Source organism: Macaca thibetana, chromosome 3 (genome assembly GCF_024542745.1).
Source record: "Macaca thibetana thibetana isolate TM-01 chromosome 3, ASM2454274v1, whole genome shotgun sequence".
NCBI classification, from domain to species: Eukaryota; Metazoa; Chordata; class Mammalia; order Primates; family Cercopithecidae; genus Macaca; species Macaca thibetana.
Genome location: NC_065580.1, coordinates 101,916,984 through 101,934,655, shown reverse-complemented (window position 1 = coordinate 101,934,655; position 17,672 = coordinate 101,916,984). Strand labels below are relative to the sequence as shown.

Genomic DNA, 17,672 nt, shown 5'->3' with positions numbered 1-17,672 from the left:
GCATTGGCAATACCCAAGTCGGGGTAGAGGGGTTGAGATGGCCCTGGAGGCTCCCCTCTTCCCCTTGCTGTGGGTTAGCAAGGAGAGGTAGTTCCTGAGACAGTGACCAAAGCACACAGCCACAGCAGTCTGGAGGCTCCACCTCTCTGATGAGGTTGCTTCTCTATTAGGAAGTTTTACTTTACAAGATCACCCATTCTTACAAATATGCAGGACATGGTAGGAGTGGAGGCTTTCCCTCTGCTAGAGACCTATCTATAGTCATCCTGACCTGGGCACCCTTCTCTGTGGAATAATGAACTTGGAGGATCATGAACATGCAACAATTCTCCTGCTTGTAATTTTCTCTCCAAGGGATTACTGTCTTGCTACAAGTCATAAGCATGGCTATCTAAGCCTTGGATTATTTCCATAATTCTGCAACATAGAAAGGTCAAGGATTTTTATTTCCATTTTGCAGAAATGAAAACTGAGGACTTAGATAGAAGTTTCTCTTTTTAGCACATGCTATCAGTGGCAAGTGTGTCTATGCCTTTGTTGCAGAAAACACAGCTAACATGAAGCTAATATCCCTGTGGATGAGGCAGACATTCAGCAGTTAAGTACAATATACTATGCCATAAAAACCTCTCGTCTTTACAACTGTGCAGGTTTGAACCCCCTCAGGCAAGAGTTGTAACTGTCACCCAGCTATGTCCAACACAAAAGCACAAACCTTCTTTCCCCTGCAGTAGCCAATACCAAGGGATTCGAGTCTTGTTGGGGATAGTTTGGAGATCCTAAGGACAAGCTCTGACAACCAGACAATTTGGTAGCCAGTTGACCCTGAAGAGCACACAGCAAGGCCTCCTAGGAGCATCTCTAAAATGGTCATTTCTTTGTGGGCAGCAGATTTAAACACTCTCAGAGCTTGGACCTCAAGTCATCTCAATGATTATCGCACTATGAGGAATGAAGTGGTGAAGACATGACTAGTGCATGATCAGTTTACGAGCTAGTAAACAGAAATCATGTGATCTGAATCTCCATGTTCTTCACATTTCTGCCTTGGGTCCCCAGGTCCCCTGGGCATTCTCAGCTGCTCCTATGGCTTCTGCTGTCGTCTACAGGCTTGATGAATTCCCAAAACCTTTACCCCTAGCCTAGGTCTCTCCTCTGCACACCAGACCCAGCCACTCAGCAGCCTCCCAGGTATTTCCACGTGTATTCCAGAGGCACTGCAAATTCTGCCCTCTCCCTATTTTCAGTCTTCCCTTACATAGTCACCGTCAATCCTGCCACCAAGCTAAGGACCAATAATCAATTACCCTCAATTTTCCCCTCATTCTTTCTTCCTTCCTCCAGCCACTCTGTTACCAAGCCCTGCCAAGTCTTGCATCTCTGGACTTGTCCTCTCCCTTTCCCCACCTCCTCTGCCTTAGATCCAGCCCTAGCCCTCTGATCTCAGGCTCAGAATAGTTTGCTGATATTAAAGAAAAAATTATTCATGACCTTTGTTACAGATGTCAAGAAAGACTTTATTCGGAGGTGGGGGATTACGGGGTAGGTAGGAGATGTCTGCAATGAGGTCTCATAGCTGGGGAGAGAGACTGGGCTCAACTCCAAATACAACAAGGACAAGTAGAGATTTATAGCCAGGGAGCAGGGTGGCGGTCAGTGCACGACAAATTACTAAGAGGAGACATCCCTATAAGGGGATTCCGGCTAAGCTGACAACAGGATGATTGCTGAAGGTAGGCCAGGATGATAAGATATCAAGAGAGGGGCAATAAGAAATTTGATCAGATTATCAAGGGTGGTCAGACACCAAGAGGTGGGGGATTTTTTCTCAACCAGTGCTTTGTGAAGTCAACCCAGTAGCTTGCCCAAACTGGACTAAGGTTCAAGCCCACTTCAATTGCCCCATGCTAGTCCCCCCTCCACTGTGCACCACTGGGATCTTCCTGTAGTGTACATTTAAGCAGTTACTCTCCTGTGCCCAGAAGCTTGTAGAAAGGCCACACTCCCAAGTAAGGTTCAGCAGCCTCTCTTTCATCTCCTCTCATTCTTCTGGAAGGGACCTATATCTGGCTCCATTAAACCCCTCACCGATCTCCAAACATAACTTGCCGTTTGGGGGCAAGGTTTGTTTGGAGCTATGTTTGCAGACTTAACTTGCCATTTAACTCTGCAAACCCTTCCTAGAAGACCCACCCTCTCATCGGCCTGAAGAACTCCTCCCACCTTCTAAGACCCAGCACCATCCCACAGCTATTAAAATGCCTTTCCCAACTCCCCCTAGCTAGGCAGAGTTGGGCTTCTCAAAGATCTCAGAAAAACATAGTTTAATTTATCTTCTTAACATGCTTGTTTCTATTCGACTTTGAGCTTTGTAAAGAGCTCTTTGTATCTTTAGGGCCTAGGAGTTTTTACATCATCATCATCATCATCATCATAGGAACTGTAATAACCATAATGTCTATCACTTATATAGTACCTACTGTGTTCCCAGCAACATGTATTTGCAGGCACACATGTATATTCAAGTAATCTTGTGAGGCATGATTCCCATTTTACAGATGAAGAAACTGAGGCAAAGATATTACCTCACTAGGCGAATATCACACAGCTAGTATGTGACAAAACTGAATTTCTAAATCAAGACCAGCATCCCTGCTCTTTTGTAAGAAGTTTTACTACATCACACAGGGGTACTCTGCGACTGTATTTAAGATACAGCTGACTGTCAGAGCAACTAAAACACGAGCCACAGGGTGATGAGGATAATGAAAATGGTTAAATATAGCCAAGAGACCAGGAGCTATGATTCACCTCAACAGTGGCACGGAAGTGGGTGACATTAGAGTGTTTGCCGAGTGGAGAAGGTGGTGTAGACAGAAGGAATGGGGCAAACAGCAAAACTTGGGAAAAATCGCAGCACATTTAGGAGAACATTAGGGAATCAAGTGTGGCTGCAGAACTACAGAGCAGTATTTAATTCAATAAAGGGAATGTCTCTCTTGGAAGTTAGAAGTGTTTTCATTGCTTGGTACTTCTCTCAAGCCTGCAGTATGACTTTCGTGGGCCCTGGGCGCTTTTGCCTTTGTGGGTCCTTCTCCTATAAAGAGTATTAAAAATTATATTTTATGACTGCATTGGTATGAAGATAAACATATTAAAATTATATATTAGGGGCTGGGAGCTATGGCTCATGCCTGTAATCCTACCACTTTGGGAGGATAAGGTGGGAGGATCACTTGAACCCAGCAGTCTGAGACCAGCCTGGTCTATACAGCAAGACCTTGTCTCAATAAAAAATTAAAAAGTAATAATCAATTAAAATTATATATAAAAATATTATATTCAACTTCAAAGTTCATTTTTTCCCTGATGTTAAAATAATTTAAAATGGGCCCTGAAAAGATTGTAAGCCCTAGATACTTTGTCTTCTGTGCCTAATGAATAAATTGGCCCTGACTTCTCTCTCAATGGTGCAAATTGACAAGGCCCTCAGTCCTGTTTCAGGACTAAACTGAAGGTAACTCTGGCTGAGTTAGTGTCCTCAATGATCATTGTTTATTATTAGTTTCATTACTTGCAAAGTAAGAAAATAGGCTGTCTCATCTCTGAGGAGCTTTCTGACTAAAATGTTTTCTTTGTCATTTGTGAGGTACTTAACAGCTCATAAATCTCTTTCAAGCTTATTGTTCAATGTAATTCTCACAAATTCCCATTATTCATATAAGGAAACTGAGGCTGAGGGAGGTAGGCTGCCTGGTTTCACAGCTCGTATGTGGCAGAAGATGAGGCAAGCCCAGGTCTTCTCACTCTCACCCCACGCTCAACATCAGTGGATTTGTCCCAAGAAATAACCACCAGGACAGAAGAGCAGCTGCTTAAATGGTTTTAGGTCATTAACTTGGAGCCAACCACATGGTGTAGGGGAAATCGACCTGGGATTGGTGTCGGGGTCCTCAGTTTCTACCATATCATAGCCATGTGCCCTGGGGCATCTTGCTGAACCATTCTGGGCACCCTTTTGTCTTAGTCTGCTTGGGCTGGAAATCTGAGATCAAGGTGCTAGCCGATTGGCTTCTGGTTGGGAGCTGTCTTCCTGGTTTACAGGTGGCTGCCTTCTCTGTGTCCTCACATTGCCTTCCTCAGTGCATGACCTGAGGGACAGAGACAGCTCGCCTCTCTTCCTCTTCCTACAAAGCCACTAATCCCAGCATGAAGGCCCTACCTTTATAACCTGATCGAATAAGGTCACATTACCTCCCAAAGGCCGCATTTCCAACTACCATCACACTGGGAGTCAGCGCTTCAACACATATAGTGTGAATTCAACACATATAGTTATGAATTCACATATATATATATATACATATATGAATTGTGTCCCCCCCCGCCGGCCCCAACATATTTGGGTGTGGGGCCCACAATTCAGTTCACATTGTTTAATGTTCTGAGCATCACTTCTTGTGTTGGTCAGCTTAAGCCAATTAGCACTTCTTGAATCCAAGATGCGGGCATAACAGAACATTTGGGAAAAAAATAAACTGAAATTCAATAAGCAAATAGATATTTTTAAAACCACCTTACTAAAGAGTAGATATTTGGCTTTAAAATGATTAATTTCTTAGACTTTATCTTTGCTGGTGTTTTTGTGGCCCGCCCACCAGCAGGTGATAAACTGAACTCAGGTGCTAATCCCACATCTAGTCTTCTTCCAGACCAAATGCACCTGTCCAATCCTCAAACATTTCACTTTACAGTACTTAAAATGTTTCAGGCACTGTGCTGGACCCAAGCAGGGCAGGGGAAGGAGAGAAAGGTACACAGCCACACACTAACATTGGCTTGAGAGTCTACACAGAAAGCAGGTTTTGACAAGATGAGAATGACCAGGATTACATTGGGTGCTGGAGCCGAGCTGGAATAAAGAGGAAGGAAGGGCAGTGAGAAGGAAAGCCCGAGTCTTCTCTCCTTTCTCTGGGGCTGGTATGCTCTTCCCCCTTGCTTCTTCACCTCACAGAAAGAGGAATCAGGAACAGAAACACCTAATACAAAAAGAAAGATTTGTTTCTATCATTTCCTGCGAAAACTGTAAAAGCTGGCCTGATTTGAGTCAGCTGAATGCTCCTCCCCCTCACTGTTGGCCAGGCTAATAAGAAAAGCATGGTATTGAGGAAGTTTAGGCATGAATTTTATCACTCCCTGGACATTTCTAAGCAATAGAAAGGGAGGCATTACTATGAAGTTTTAAAACGCATACTACTTTGAAATTATCACGTAAGAATAGTCACAAGGGAACCCAGTAAGACTGCAATTTCTCCTTGTTTTACACCACAGGACTGAAAAGGGAGTTGAAGGAGATTAATTACATTCCCTGCTAATCAATGCAAAGACATATTTTTCTGCTTCTCCATCTCATAATTTTTATTTCATCTAGTTTGGGCTTTTTTAGGGTTGCCAGATGTCCCAGTTTCAGTGGGACAATCCTGCGTTTTGAAGGTACGTCCCATCTGCTCTTGAAAATATTTCTGTTCACTGCTCTCTCATCGACTGTAGGGTTTTTAGAGCTGCCAGCCAGAGGACGGCTGCTGGAGAGAAGATGATAAATTATTGTAACACTATAAAAAAAAATCACTCACATCTACCGCTACCCCACCTCAGCAATGCTGTGAATTAATTCTGCAAGAATGTTTGTCATGAAAGGTGAATCTCCACATCTCCATATGGGAATTTGAAGCTCTTTTCACAATGGCTTTGAGAAGATGCTACCAGGCAGGAAAGAATGCATGGAATGAGTCCCGGACTAGTCCTCAGAACATCTGGTTCTGCCATTTGCCTGAAAAGTAACAGTGGGCCAGCTACTTAAGAGAAGAGACTCTTTTTTGAGTACCTACTCTCTTCTCAACTCAACACTAGGCACTTTAGATAAAATATCCAATTCATTTCTACAGTAACTTGGATAGCATAGGGTTTATCCCCACTTTATAGATAAGGGTGTTGAGGCTCAGATCTGCTGAATCCAGAACTCCCTGGTGCCAAACCTCGCTTTTTCCACTACAGATGTCTCACTTGCTTCATCTGTTAAGCAGGAATAATAACAATAATAATAATTTATACCTTATAAGATTTGAAACAGAGGTTGATGAACACTCTCTAAAGGTTTCCTGCAGGGCTTCTCTAACAGGGAGTAGGGGAGCTTATCAATTAAGTTCCTGTCCGTGGGAGGTTTTAAGTGGATAGGTTCCACTGAGCAAACGTTCTTAGTGCTGGTCTACGTACTTTTTAACTTGGCCTCAGGGTAGATGCCCAGGTCAGCTCTGTCAGAGCTAAACTGAGTCACCTTAGTTAGGACCATGGAACCACCGTGTCTTTACGCTTGGTATTCTCATATTCCTCATTTCTCATAATTGAAGCATTGAAACTGTGGCTTCAATTCAGCTGTCCTCTGAATCAGGCCACTCATTACATTATTAACAGCCACTGTAACTTACTGAGAGTGAGTTTATCATAATTATTCTAACAGAACAAGGCCCTGACAGCAGAGGCCAGGCAGGGCAAACACTAGTGGCGGTTGCTGTCCCAGGCAATGGGGTAATGTCTGGGAGGCAGACTTTGCAGGGAAAGCTTGTTACACCAAGACGCAAATGAGGATGTTCTGGAATCCTGAGAAAAAGCACTGGATGATTTCACTAATATTCTTTGCCTAGTTTTCATCACACCAATAGCTTGGTGTTCTTTTCCAGGTCCTTAGCTTTTTTTATTGTCATGCTTTAATAGAGAGGCCTCAATGGAAGGAGAGTTGATAATCATCTCCAATATGAGCCTTTGTCAGTGTATCTAAGTAACAAACATGCAGGAGGAGAGATCCTAAAATACTACAAGCACGTCAGCTGTCATCACTTAGGATGTTTTGCTGGTAGCGGCATCACACGGCCTACTCATTTTGTTGTTTTTTCCTCTTGCCCTTCACAAAGGCATTTTCTCCCAGTAATGATGAAAATCTTTTTTCTTAGATTTCAGTTCCTTAAACTCTTACCTGGTCTCTCTGCTCCTTATTGGGGGAGAGGAATTTTTGTCTTATGAACTATGGAAGACGCTTCAGGGGGTCAGTAGACCCCTTACAGTAGTCTTTTCAAAAGCGTGCATACGTGTGCATATGCACATTTCATCAGATTCTCGAGGGATGCATGATACCAAAATGATTAGAGATGAGTGCAGTAAAATATCCCTTTCTCTGGGGTTACAGGGCCAGATTTAAGAATCTGGATGGGAGATTGAAACCACAGCTAATGTTCTACTGGTAAAGAGATGAACAGTTATTTCAAATTCTCATTGCCTATGTTACTACAAGCAAATTAGTTTAATTCCTTTGTTTTCTCAGCTGTAAAATGGGCTCCGTCTGTCTCTGCCACGGACTCCACAGCCCTCTGTTGTCCCTGTAGCTGTGTTCCTGGCACGTGAGTTTTCTCACCAATTGTGAATACGCCATGCCCTCACAGCCTGCGCTGTCACATGGTGGTTTCTCTACTCCAGCATAGGGTGAGAAAACTGCACTTTTCACACGTTCCCAGCTGATCCTCTGGCATGGTTTGGTCAGGTTAGACAGAGATCTGGCTATTAGGGATTTGGAAGAAAACTGAAAACTCTTCCTATCAGAAGAGGGTCTGTCAGGGCAGAACAGAAGCTGAAGAGCCGAGGGAACTGTTCATTTCCTTGAGTGTCCTCTGGCAGTGCCGTGCAGATGCCTCCACCCACAGACGGCAGTGCCCCACTGGGCTCTTGAGAACTCGTTTCTCAGGGGTAGCCCTAGGTTGGGCTTCTGCTGTGGGGGCCGGACTGCTAATGCCAGGGATTTACATGAGGTGACCTCTGGCAAGCACCCAGTTCTCCACCCTATTTCTCAGCTCATCCTGATTTGTGGAGGGAAGGTCGTTTCAAAGGCAGGATGATGTGTCTGGGTCTCAAGGGCACTTGTCGCTTCTCACACAAAGAATGAGATTACAGTGGCGGGACATTCAGTGACTCGACGAGTCACTTTCCTCCTTGACTGTTGTTTTTAATTACAGAGGCATGCTTTTGTAGATGATTTCAAAAAAGACATATAAACAAAAATAATTTTTAAAAGTCACCTGAAATCACACCACCCACAGATAACCACTGTTAACATTTAATGCATATCCTTAAAAGGATACTGTTTGGTAACCTGCTTTTTCTAACTTAACAATATAACAAGAACAGATTCCAGGCTAGGAAGCACATATAAATCATTTTAGAAAGTTACATAGTATTATCGTAGTTCATTTACAGATAGACAATAGTTTATTTAACCAACCCCATATTGTGAGACATTAAAGTCCTCTCTCTCTCTTTCTCTGTTTCTTCTTCCTTCCCTTTTTTCCTTCCCCCCTCTTTAAGTGTCTTTGTCTTTTATGGGCAACTCTGCCAAAGGCATTCTTACAGTTAGTTACATTCTTGAGTTAGTTACTCAGTTGCCCCTTTCTATCCTTGTCCAATCATTTCCTAGAGAGTAAATTCCTAGGAGTAGAATGTCTGGGACAAAGTTATATAGAAAATTACAAATGCTTATCACCTTCTGGAAAATTTGCCCTTTTTACCCACACCACCAGTGAATGAGAGAGCCCTCCCTAAAGGGACCCTCGGAAGTCTTCTGAGAATCTGTCCTGCTGCTAGTCTGGCAGAATTCTGTGCTAAATCAGCTAAAGGAGACAGGAATGGTGGCTGTGGAATGCCTCCACAGAGGGGTCATCCGTCCATCCGTCCTGCTAGATCCTCACAGAGGGGTCTGCAGGGCCAGTCTGCTCATCCTCTCTCACCCCTCCCCTTGGCGAGGGGCTTGGGAGCCTGGAAATTTACTGGAAGTCCTCCAGAATTACTCTGAGAGAAGAAATGTGGGCAAGGCAGTGGCACCCTAAGCAGTGGCTGATGTAAATTTGATGTCAACCATATCGCCTCCTTATCTCTTTTGGTGAACAATTATGACTATTTTTCCTTCCTGCCACTCTCAAGTCCCCAGGAATGGGCAGTGGGAGAGTGACCAGGACTTCGTGCATTGCCCCAGTGTAGGTTCTGAGGGTCCCAACAACATTTAGGGACAAACTGTTGGACTATGTTTTATCCCAACAAAAAAGGGACAGGGGATGGAGGGAAGATAGGCTTACCCTGGCAGGAGCTGAAATTCCATATGGCCATGAGTTTAGGATAAAGGAAATGCACAAGGTAACAAAAAACAAAAACAAAAACAAAAAAACAGCAAAAGACATAGGAATGAACCAGCCAAAGACTAAGAAGTAAAAAGAGGCAAGAAAATTGCCAGAGGATATTAGAGGCAGCCGTCAATGTTGGATAGAGAGTCCAAAACCTGAAGCCAAGAGTCCAGGAGAAAGGACAAGTGGTTGGAAGCCCTGGGCACAGTCTAGAGTGTCTTGTTGCTTAGAGTTTGCTTTAATCAGCCCACATGGACTCAGTACTTGGATGGATGATGCACTGCCTGGCTTACACAAGCTCCCAGGCCCGCCTGTGCAAAGGCCTCAGGGCAGAACAAACTGGCAGATACAGCTGGATCCTCCGCATGCACAATGCGGTGGTCATAATGAAATCACCAAGTAGTGGAACTGACCTTTGGCAGCCAGGGTACCTGGGGTGGGAGTAGGGGGCAGAATATTTTGTAGAGTTAGGCAAAAACTAACCAGGAAGAAATGTCTCTGGTTAAGGAGAAAATCATTTTTAGATCAAGAGAAGTCATGTACAAGCACTCCTATCCAATTCTACAACTCAGCTACAGTACATTGGCCCCAAGGAACAGGCCCTAGAGATTCAGAGACTTACCCTAACAGCAAGAGCTGCTACTCAGGTCAGGCATTTTTGCAAAGTGTGCTGGAGATGAGACAGGGCTGGGTGTGGGTAGGGAGATTTCAGGCCCTTGTATACCCCTGAGTTGTCTTTCATATGAATATATATTTTTCACAATTAAAAAAAAACAATTAAATTGGTTTCCCAAACTGTTTTCACAGAATTTCATGTAATTTTGCATGCTGTAACAATATACAGTTGAGAATAACAAAGCTGAGTATAAAATTATGTATATGGTATAATTTCAACTCAGCAGAAATGTTTATACATATATATAGAAAGGGTCTTAGCAGGAAATAAACGAGTATTTTAACAGGTTGGGCAAAATATTGAACTTTGATCTATTTTATCCACTGATACAGACCATTCTCTACCAGGGGTAATAAAGTCTTCTGTTTAAGGGAGCAGGAAGCAACAGTCCCGTGCTGCCTCCTGCCTGTGATAAGAACAGAGTTGAGCCTAAACAGAAGCATTTGTAGGACTCAGGAAATGAACAAAGCAGCACAGCGCTCCCCCAGATAAAGCCACATCCTTGGCCAAGTATGAATGAGAACTGCTGTGTTTTCCTGAGCTTTTTCCTCATGTCTTATTTTTGCTCCCTCTGATTTCTTCCATAATATTTTCAGCTTGTTAAACTGTTTGTACCCTTTTATAACCAAGCTAGATATCAGTCAATTAACTAATTGATTACAATGAGGCAGACGTGGCAAATGATGTCAGCAGGAATATAACGATTACACTTAAGTTAATTGAAGAGTCAACTGCAGCTAGCTCTTATCCCATGATGCAGATTCAGCCATTTTCACATAATCTGTCTTTGTAACTCTCTGATTAAAAAACACCTCCAAGGGTTGTTAGAGATATCTGGACTGGGAGGGGAGGCAGAACTGTGTGATGAGCAGCAGCTTGGATAGAGCAGAAAAGATATGCATGAAGAGGAAAGCCTTGGGGTTTAATCCCAGCCCCACCCACTCCTGCCAAATTGACAGCTGTGTGACCTGGGACAAGTCCCAGACAGTCTCTGAGCTTCCACTTTCTTATTTTTGTAATGGGGATATAATACCTATTCTCTTGGTAAATAAAATTTATATAAAATGAGAGCTAGAGCAGGAGTCCTCAACCACCATGCCACAGACCAGTACCAGGGGGTACTGGGTCACACAGCAGGAGGTGAGTGGCAGGTGAGTGAGCAAAGCTTCATCACCACCTGAGCTCCACCTCTTGTCAGATCAGTGGATGGCATTAGATTCTCAGGAATTCTCTATTGTGAACTGCGCATGTGAGGCATCTAGGTTGCATACTCCTTATGAGTATCTAATGCCTAATGATCTGTCACTGTCTCCCATTATCTCCAGATGGGATAGTCTAGTTTCAGGAAAACAAGCTCAGGGCTCCCACTGATTCTGAATTATGGTGAGTTGCATAATTATTTCATTATATATTACAGTGCAATAATATTAGGAATAAAGTGCACAATAAATGTAATGTACTGGAATCATCTGGAAACCATCCCCCACCCTGCAACCCACCCAAGTCCATGGAAAAATTATTGGTCCCTGGTGCCAAAAAGGTTGGGGACCGCTGAGCTAGAGGACCCAGCACCAAGATGAGAGCTGCCATATTCTCCACCATCCCCACCCCCCACACACATAGCAATTTCCCCTCCAAGTTATTGCAGTTAAGACTATTCTTCAGAAGACAGCTCTCTGTTCAAAGTACAACTCCTTGGCCCAGAGCTTCAAAATGGGAGCCTTCCTTCTCTGCTCCTATGTGCACCTGGGGCTGGATTCCTCCCTGTGGAATTCACTGTGAACTAGTTTTACCCCCCGTAGGCTGAAGCTTTAGCTTTGCTAAGTCCTATGTTTGTGCCCTTATTAGTCCAGGGTGAGTACCACTGTCTTTCAGGTAGGTAGAATGCCTTTTAGAAGAAAGAAATTGGTACTTAGAAATACCAGAACTTACTGTGAATATTTTCTTTACTTGACAATACTAAAAAGTAGCAAAGCTGTCATTGCTGCTAAAATATATATTAAAATACATATTCCATCAGCTAAAATATATATTTAATCAGCTCTGAGTTTCCAAAGACTAGTTCACCTGGTATGAATAATCATGTCCAGTAATTTACCCTCTCTTTTAGCAATTTTTTTTCCTGTGGAAAGTTGGGAGTTTTCTGCCCAGTCATCAAGCTAGGTGTTTTTTCCCTCCTTTTTCCAGAGACTCCAATCTTAGCCTCCAAACTCTAATTCTAGTTGATAAGCAATGGAAACACCAATATCCCTCGTGGGCTACAGTTCTGTAGTTTGAAATGTAATTCACGAAGCAACCTTCAACAGTCCCATTTGCTGGCCAGGTGTGGTGGCTCATGCCTGTAATCCCAGCACTTTGGGAGGCCGAGGCAGACAGATCACCTGATGTCAGGAGTTCGAGACCAGCCTGGCCAACATGGCGAAACCCTATCTCTACTAAAAATACGAAAATTGGCTGGGCGTGGTGGTGCATGCCCGTAATCCCAGCTACTCGGGAGGCTGAGGCAGGAGAATCGCTTGAACCCGGGAAGCGGAGGTTGCAGTGAACCGAGATCATGCCACTGCACTCCAGCCTGGGCAACAAGAGCAAAACTCCATCTCAAAAAAACAAAAACGCAAACAAAAGAACAGTCCCATTTGCTTACAGAAATACTGAGAGCTAGCCTTGCCTATGTGTCCTGTCTGAAGACAGTTTCCAACTGGTCCTGATTGTTTGAATAACAATGACATTGACATGAATAGTGCAGCAACAGTTATTTTATTACTGTATCAAGTGCCTTTTAAAGAATAATAGAGGTTTGGCATTCAAGACACTTCTAGCAATTAGGAAGACAATCACCTCTTTCTCATTCTCCATCACTGTTTTCTCTCACATTCAATTTCTACACGCAGTTCTTCTTTAGTGATTATTGACAAGTTCACTCAGAGGTAGAAACCAATCCAAACCTCTTGGATTGTTGTAAGGCTCTGGTATATTAAGAGATATATCAAGAAATGTCAAAATGGGTCACAGATAATGATGGTATTTTTCAAATATTTACACTTAACAAGTTGATGTTTCATACCCAAAATATGATCTAATATAATCATGCTGTAGTTCACAAGTGTCTGGTAGGAATAAAAATAAAAACAGCTTACATTTATTGAGTGCTTACTGTATGCTAGAGACTGCATGTATATATAAAGTACTTTTTATATATTATATCATTTAATTTTTCCCCTAAATCTTATCAAGTAGATTCTATTACCGGTATTTCAAAGACAAGGAAGCTGAGGCAGAGATGTTCATTAACTTGCCTGGGTGGATAAGCAACAAAACACAGATTTTCAGTTTTCAGCTGACTTTTTTCCAGTCCTGCTTGTGTATTTCTGAGGCTGTGCATTTGGCCTCAGTGAGAGTCAGGGATGTAAGTTCAAATTTGAGACTGAATGTGAAACCTGCGCCTCCATGGGCTCTGGTCATTTGAAATAACCAGGAGGCCACTTGCTTTGCAGTAATGCCAGGACCTCACCATAGTCCCCACTTGGCACGTGACCTCTCAGTGGAGTGCACACCAGCCACACACTTCCTCTTGGTTCTGAGTCCCGGCATGGACACAGGAATTAGGTCTTCCCCACATGAGACCGCAAATACTGCACCAAAATTCTTTGCCTTTTCTAAAGGAAACACTTTAGCCCACTTCCTCAGTGACTTTCCCAACTCCAAGCATCATTCCCAGACAAAGACTTGGAGCTGAACCTGAGTCCAGGGAAGTCACCTTTTCTGTCTCACCATTTTTCATCAATCCAGCTGGAAAATTGTTTCTTCCTGGACACCTCGAGATACGTCTCAAGCGTTCTCAATGAAGTGACTGAGCAAAACTGAGAATAGCATGACTTGATTCTTTGTAGCTTTCAACCGGAGAAGGAGGGACAGAAGGAAGCTGAACATCTACTCCTCAACTTACCCTAGCCTGTCTCTGTCCTGGTGACCTCTATGATACTTAATCTAATGAACAGGTCTCTGTTCTCATCTTATTGTACCTACTTGTAGCTCTTGGCACCACTATTGCTTCTTCTTAAAATAATCTTTTCCCTCAGCATCTGTTCCTGACATAGTTCAGGTTCTTATTCCCCAACTCTCTGCCCCCAGCCGTTCTCAGTCACACAAGCAGACCTATTTATTCTTCAAGGGGTTAGTGGCTGCCTCTTTTCTTCTCTCTCCTATATTTTCTTTGCTTAGGTGATCTCATTGATAGCTAAGACCTCAATGACTGATTACACACAGGTAACTTTCAAATTCTTGTCTCTAGACCAGACATTTTCTTTTATCCCCAAATGCATGTGTCAAAAAGATTACTTATTACATCTCTTTTAAAGCACTCGCGAATCAACTTTTCATGTGCTTCTGAAATCAGACTTATAATCTTCCCACCATAAACCTAGTTCCTTTTTGGTGTTTCCTTTACCAGTCAATGGCAAGAATTTACCATGTTCCTTTCTTTCCCAAGGTGCTTGACACATACTACTCCCACTTCCACATTAATATACGTTATGTAAATAGATGCATGCATAAATACACACATAAACATGTGTGTCTATATACAAAATGCAGATCAGTAGAAATAAGTCCTATTTATCACTTGCTAAATTTCAGTCTTAATGGCCACTTTCATTTATGTACTGAGGTAGTTAAAAATTATTTATTACCAAAAAGTAAATATAAACTTGGTGTTGAATTCTACACACATAAAACAGTGATCTCAGCACACATTGCAATTCTTTCCATCATAATCATCATAATTTCAGCTGAAATTATAATCTGCCATTGCAAACAACTGGTTGAATTTTCTTTTTCTGTTTCTTGTTTTCCCACTCAGTGCACAGCTGTTTACACTGATGTTTTTCTGATGGAATCATACCAATAATTTTATTGCTGCCACAGGTCAGCTGTCAGTCTGTTTCCTAATCTAAAAATAAGATTAGAAAAGAATGCATGTACTGGCTTATTTCAGTTTAAATATAAGCACATAAAAAAAGATTCCAAAGGCCCAATTTCTCACTTTTATCCAGATGTAACCCTCAAGTGCAACTTCATCCTTCCAAACATTTTCTAAATATTTAATTTCCCGTTTACTTCCACCATCTGTACACAGGACTGGCTAAGTAATTTGCAGGGCCCGGTGCAAAATGAAAATGCAGGACGCTTGTTAAAAAACAGTATTAAGAATTTCAGAATCCCAACAGTCAAGCATTAAACTAATGTGAAGCCTTCCTAAGCCCAGGGCGCTGTGTGAGTGCATGTCACTACCCGTGTAGCAAACACTGCCAAAACTTATACAGAGTTTTCTTTTAATTCCTTATATTGCAAACCCCATGTTTCCAATTCTTTTGAAATTTTCATACCTTCTTCAGCTCCTTCCTGTATTAATGTATCCACATTTTATTTATTCATTCAACAAACACTGAATTAATGAATAGTTTTCATATGTTAAGACCTGAGCTGAGTGTTGCAGATGCGGAGATAAATTAGGGATGAATCTTACCCTCAGAGGTCTGGAATCATTCTCCAGAGAACTTCAGGTCCAAATCCTCAGCTAAAGTCTCCTCATGAGGTAACAAAAGTGTTGCAACCCTTTTGCTCTTAGAAGGTCAATAAGAGCATGATATGAAGCTCAAAGGTGCTCAACATGAAGACTGGATGTTTGTCATGATGTCCTCACAGACTCTATAAAGGTAAAAATTGGAATTGCCTCCCAGCTACTGAACCCATTTTCTTCTTTTTCCTTTCCTTCCTCTTGCCCTCTCCAAAGTTCATAAACAATAAGGAGTAGGTTATGTTGCAATAATAAAAGACCCCTAAATCTCAGAAGCTTCCAGCACAGAGGACTGTCCTCACTCATGCTAGGACCCAGCACTGGCTGCAGCTCACTCCAGTCACCTCCACTCTAGAACCTAGACTGATGGAGCAGCCTAGGGCATTGCAGCCTCCATCTGGTTCATGGCAGAAAAAGAAGAAAACATGTCAAAGGCCACACAGCTCTAGTACTTCTACCCACAAGAGGTAGACATCACCTTTGCTCAGGCTTCATTACCCAAAGCAATCTCATGGCCACACCTGATTTCAAGAGGAAGAGATGCATCATCCTGCTACTGGAGAGGATGGTGAATTTGGTGAATACTACTACAAAGAACAACATGAAGAATCACAATTAGCAGCCCACATTGACAGCAAGGTCAAGACTTAAAGTAAAGGGCCAGCGTGAAGAATAGGCAAGACAGCAGAGCAGAGAGTCTAAATCAGCCAGACAGTGTTTTTTTCAAATTTTATTTTAGCTTTTGATGAAAGCCCACATACCAGCTTTTTCAAAGACAATAAGGGAGATCAGAAATATTCTAGAGAAGAAGTATAGTTCAGGGAAAAAAATCAAGAGACCAAGAATCAAAAACTAGATTTGTAATATTGTTTGTTATCCTCTCTAAAGCAGCACTGTTCAATAGATAAATAATTCTAGGCACATATGTAATTAAATTATTAGTAGTCACATTAAAATGAAGTACAAAGAAACAGGTAATTTTAATAAATTGTGTTTAACTCAATATATCCAAAATATTTCAATAAACAATCAATATAAAACTTATTGATGAAATATTTGCATTTTTATATTGTCTTTTAAATCTAATGTGTGTTCTATGTTTACAACATGTCTTGATTCAGATGCTAAATATTCCTCAGAAATAATCTGTATTTAGATTTTCAGTTGAAAAAGTAGATTAACAAAGCCAAATTGCTCCAGATGTACTTAAAATTTTTCAGTAACTAAGTAAAATATCAGTATGTAAATTGAAATTAATTAAAATAAAATTTGAGTCAATTTTTTAGTTACTTTAGTCACATTTCAAGTTCTTAATAGCCACAGGTGGCCAGTATCTACCTTATTGCACCTTGGAGACATCAGTTACCATCTTGAAAATCAGGTTTACTGACTGGATGGTGGGGTGATTGGATTAGTTCTTCACTTATACAACTTGGGGTTCTGTCACTTGGTAATTCAAAATGACAAACAACAAATCAGAATTACAGAGCATCTCGGAATCTCCTCTTCACATCCTTGAGCAATCGCCAGGCTGGTTTCTGTATCAATGAATTTCAGATATTTCTGAGAGTATTTTAGAAATCTGAGAATGTTACTTAGAAGTGAATAGAGCCCATAAAATATTTTCTAAAAAATATCTGCAAAATTAATCTTGGAGTCATTCTCTCATGATCTTCTAACGCCTTTTTGTTGTTGTTGTTGTTATATATTTAAGTGTTTGCCCTAAACTTCCGGAGATGTGCAAGGTGGCTGTTCCAGAATCAGTAAGGCCTGGAACATAACACAAACCACTGCCAACTGCTTCCCCATATCATTCCTCATCTGATCAAGGGTGGTTCCTCTCCATCTCACATGAGTTTGTTTTCTACTTCACCTACCTGTCCATATGGGTTAAATTCAACTTCTAGTTTTCCATATTATCTAAGAAGCCAAGAAAATAAGTTCAGAGCCAAATGTATTTGCTTTCATATTAGATAACTATGTGCAATAACAGCCTACATAGGGATCACACTCTATACATTTTGAAAATAAATCATCTCACTTGAACATTCAATATTCATGTCAATATGAATGACAGGAAGAGAGCAGTTTAAAATCAATCACGCAGCCAGTACATGGAAACATCTATATTACAAAAACAGACAGTAAAGTGTTTGTCTAATACCTCACCCTGTATCAGCGACATCGGGTTTCTGCTGGGACT

At 41.8% G+C, this 17,672-nt stretch overlaps 2 protein-coding genes across 3 annotated transcripts in view; both read left to right on the top strand.

The window, feature by feature from the left end:
* Window positions 1-17,672, top strand: part of GGCT (gamma-glutamylcyclotransferase) — a 1,150,694-nt gene that overhangs the window by 180,418 nt on the left and 952,604 nt on the right. The gene's annotated exons all lie outside the window — the stretch shown is intronic.
* The window catches only part of NEUROD6 (neuronal differentiation 6), a 779,410-nt gene that overhangs the window by 637,957 nt on the left and 123,781 nt on the right, over window positions 1-17,672 (top strand). The window contains exon 1 of one of the 2 annotated variants that reach the window (XM_050783252.1): window positions 7,816-7,825. The exons of the other annotated variant lie outside the window; for it this stretch is intronic. The gene's annotated coding sequence lies outside the window, so the exon portion shown is untranslated. Of the gene's footprint in view, window positions 1-7,815; window positions 7,826-17,672 lie in introns of those variants that run through there. 2 annotated transcript variants of the gene reach the window in all.